A 4,741-nucleotide genomic window follows, 5' to 3' on the forward strand; every position below is an offset into this window, starting at 1 on the left:
GCGATCGCGTTACATTACGTCTCATACTCTTGCATATCGTTGCAGGTGCAGTGCTCTCGACAGCAAGACAGACGATTCGACTAACGTCGCGATTAAGCAACTGAATCAGAACCCGGGAATCTTCTTCGAACAATTGCAAGACCTACGTACATATAACAAAGAATGGACTTTACTGAACTACATAGACCTCCAATATTTATTCGACCGACTTGACCAAACATCAGAATTCTTAACCATAATAGAAGGTAAATGCTCTGTCGCCAAAAACTACTGTTACACCGGTGACCATATTCAAATGTTGGCTGATAGAATAAAAACCATGAAACTATACCAAAACCGAATAGAATATTTAGTTGGCCATCGCGCAAGCGAATCCACTCACTCCGAACTTGCTAAATTAGCCCACCATCGCGGAACACGAGGCGCGATTAATTTCATTGGTAGCGTATCAAAATCCTTATTCGGCACCCTAGACGTAAAAGACGGAGAATATTTTAACCAACAAATTGACAACTTGTACAACGACAGTAGACACTTAGCATCCCTGCTTAACAAACAGACAAATATCGTACAGTCAACGTTGGGCGTCTACGGGAAAGAAATCAACAGCATGATAAGCCACGACCGCGAACAACATAAATTACTCACGGCCCTCTCGACTGATGCAGCTATTTCAAAAGCCTTAATCGCCAACAATACCTTCAGAACGACTTTACTTAACCGACTAATTGACCTGGACCGACACTTGAACGAATACGAACTTGACCTGTCCAGCTTAGTAAACGCTATCCTCTTCGCTCAAAAAGGTATCGTCCACCCTAAAATTCTATCACCAGAACAAATTATTTCCAGTCTTAAACATATCCAGTCACTCAGACCACAAATAGAGTTTCCTATTCCAATGGATCCAAATTACGCTGAAGAACTGATTCGAATCTCTAAAATCGACATAGCGTATTACGAACCCAGACTGCTTTATGTGATATCTATTCCGTTGCTCAACTCCGAGGCTTTTGACCTGTACCGACTGCTTCCCGTCCCCGTTAGACAGACATACGACTCTGCAAATAACAAATTCGCTTACATTCAACCTGGCAGCGACTACATAGCTATAGCACTTAACCGAGCGTCGTACTTTCAAATCTCGGAATCCAAATTTAGTAAATGCATTTTATCCTTAGGAAAATTCATATGTAAGTTGACACAACCGCTTTTCCGACCGTCGACTCACAAACTCTGCGAGGTAGACCTTTTTCTGAACCCGTCCAGAAAAATTTCAAAACAATGTGATATCAGATTGACCGCATTCGATGGAACCTACTGGACGGAATTATCAACATCTAATTCTTGGATTTTCTCAGCTTCCACTCCTGAGACTCTTCATACTCTCTGCCCAAATGACCAGACCTCTCGTGTCACACTTTCCGGTTCAGGCATTATCACCCTAGACGACCTGTGTACGGCTAGTACTTCTGAGGTCACTCTCAAAACTTCGAAACGCTCACAATCTACCGAGACCCTCTCCTACGTCCCCAAAGTTACCTTGGATCTAAGTCAAGTATCCCTCAGTCTTGATTTTAATATTTCCACCGACTTATCCCTTGTTGCCATCCCTCCCGTTCGCGCACCATCGCATATTAACCCCCACGATCTTGCAGTCACCAGCGTCTCCCTGAATGATATACTGGAACGCTCAGCTGACCTAAGCACACATTATCGCACGCGAGATAACATGCACCGCCTCACTACCAGCCTTGGTTATAGCGGCATCGGCCTCGCGTCCCTCTCAGTAGCTTTCTTCTGCTACAAAATCTCGTTATTTAGCAAAATCTCAAGGCTGTACTCTTGCTGCAAATTGGGAAGGACACGACATATCCCTCACCCGCGTCGTACAAAACCCCAAATTCCTATGCGCCATGCCATCCACCACCCGCACCTAGAAATAATACCATTTCCCGATGACCTGCCTCCTCGCTCTTCGTCGCTACTCGGGACCCAATCGGAAATTGAAATGACGGCACTAGGCATATCTAGGCCGCGTAAATTGCTCCCCGAGCAGACCCTTAACAATAGCTCCGAATCACTCGAAGTCTGGCGCTAAGCCCTCCGCTATTAGCAATCATATTCTTTCATTGCCTTATTCTGCCCATAATAATCTGCAGCCATAATATAATCATCAGCACGTTGCATAAGTTTCGTTTATAACATACACAATATCTACCATATATACAATATCTATCATATATACCACCACATTTATAAGATGTCATTTATAAATTTTTTTTTTTTTATTTTATTCAAATGTATACTAACCCACTTAAACGCGCACTAACATCTAGGCGCTATATTTTAAGACTCCTCTTTGTAATATTCTGTAAGTGATTCAGTACGATAAGATGTCATTTATAAAATTTTTTTTTTTATTCAAATGTACACTAACCCACTTAAACGCGCACTAACATTTAGGCGCTAGATTTTAAGACCTTTCTTTGTAATATTCTGTAAGTGAGTCACTACGTTTCATGGCCTTCCGCTTCCTTCCGAACATTCTATTTCGTACCCTCACCGAATGTTCTTCCCCAAGGGGGGGCGTGTTACGTCCTCCAGACTTCATATTCCTTTCCCACGCTCTTAGTTACCTTACGCTCTGTAGTCTACCCTTATCGTTCGCGAGTCAGCAGGTTCTCCTGTAACTCGCGGCTAGCTTGCCTGCTACATCCGGCAGAAGCAGGCAGATCCATCCCAGCACTCAAGCAAGACACCTATCCCTCTAAACCAAGACCATACCCTTTTTCCCTTGACCGACTCCGTTGCATTGACCACTAATAAATAATCATATACTTTAAATCGTTTACCTTCCCTTAATACCGATCCCTTTCTATTCCATTCCCTTCCTGCATTGGGAGTAGTAGCACGCGAGTGCATAGTCGACGTGAACGGACCCTACAATAGCCAAATAACACCTTGGCTGGGCGTGGAGTAAGCTCCGATTACCGCTCATCGGAGCCTACGCAATCTACCCCGTAACAATAGTTATACATAATTTTGAAGAATTGAAATATTGTGGAAAAAATTTTTTTTTCAATTTCCGTTTGTTTAAAAGTAAATTGAAAATCATAATTTACATACATATTTTTATATAACAATGTATATATATATATATATACATGTATATGTGTGTATATATATGTATATATATATATATATATATATGTATATACATGTATATATATATATATATATATAGATATATATGTATATATATATTTACATATATTTATATTATACATTATTATAATAGAATATAGATAAAGGTGATTAGGGTAAATAATGTAAGGAATTAAAAAATAATTGTGGATGAAAAAATCATGAAAGAATGGAATATATAAAAAATAAGCGATAGAATAAAGATATTCGGAATTTTTCTGATAATTATACATAATTTTAAAAAATTGAAATATTATGTAAAAAATTTTTTCTCTTCAATTTCCCTATTTTTAAAAGTGAACTGAAAATTATAATATACATATATATATTCGGATACATATATATATATACCCACATATATATATATATATACATATATGTATATGTGTATATACATACATATACATATTCATATATACATATATATTTATATATATTAATATATATTTTTATTAGACATCAATATAATAGAATATAAATGAAGGTGATCAAGGTAAATAATTTAATGAAATAAAAAATGATTGTGAATGGAAAAAATTATCAAAAAAATTGAATAGAATAAAAAATAAGTGAATAATCAAAAATATTTAGGATTTTCCTGATAATGATACATAATATTAAAAAATTGAATTGTCGTAGGAAAAATTTTTTTTTTTTAATTTTTCTCTTTTTAAAAGTAGATTGAGAATTATAATATACATATATGAATATATATATGTATATATACATACATATGTGTGTATGTATATATATATATATGTATAAGTATATATATATATATATGTGTGTATATATATGTATATACATATGAATATATATATATATACGTATATGTAGGTATATATAGATAATTATGTGTATATACATCTATATATATTTATATTATACATTAATATAATGAAATATAAATGAGGGTAATTGAGGTAAATAATGTAATAAAATAAAAAATGATTGTGAATGGGAAAAATTATGAAAAAATGAAATGAAATGAAAAATCAGTCAATGATTGAAGATATTTGGGATTATTCTGATGATTGTACATAATTTTAGAAAATTGGAATATTGTGGAAAAAATTTTTTTTTTCCGATTTCCCTCTATTTAAAAGTAGATTGAACATTATATTATATATATATATATATATATATATATATATATATATATATATATATATATATATATACATATATGTAAATATATATATATTAATATATATATATATATATATATATATACATATATGTATATATATGTATATTTATATATATATAGATATATATGTATGTATAGATACTTATATATATTTATATGATACAATAATATAATAGAATATAAATAAAGGTAATTGAGGTAAATAATGTAATAAAATGAAAAATAAGCGAATAAAAAAAAATATTTGGGATTTTTCTGATAATTATACATAATTTCAAAAAATTGAAATATTGTGAGAATAATTTTTTTTTTAACAATTTCCCTCTTTTTAAAAGTAAATTGGAAATTATAATATACATATGTATATGTATGTACATATATATG

Source organism: Neodiprion pinetum, chromosome 4 (assembly GCF_021155775.2).
Source record: "Neodiprion pinetum isolate iyNeoPine1 chromosome 4, iyNeoPine1.2, whole genome shotgun sequence".
NCBI lineage: Eukaryota > Metazoa > Arthropoda > Insecta > Hymenoptera > Diprionidae > Neodiprion > Neodiprion pinetum.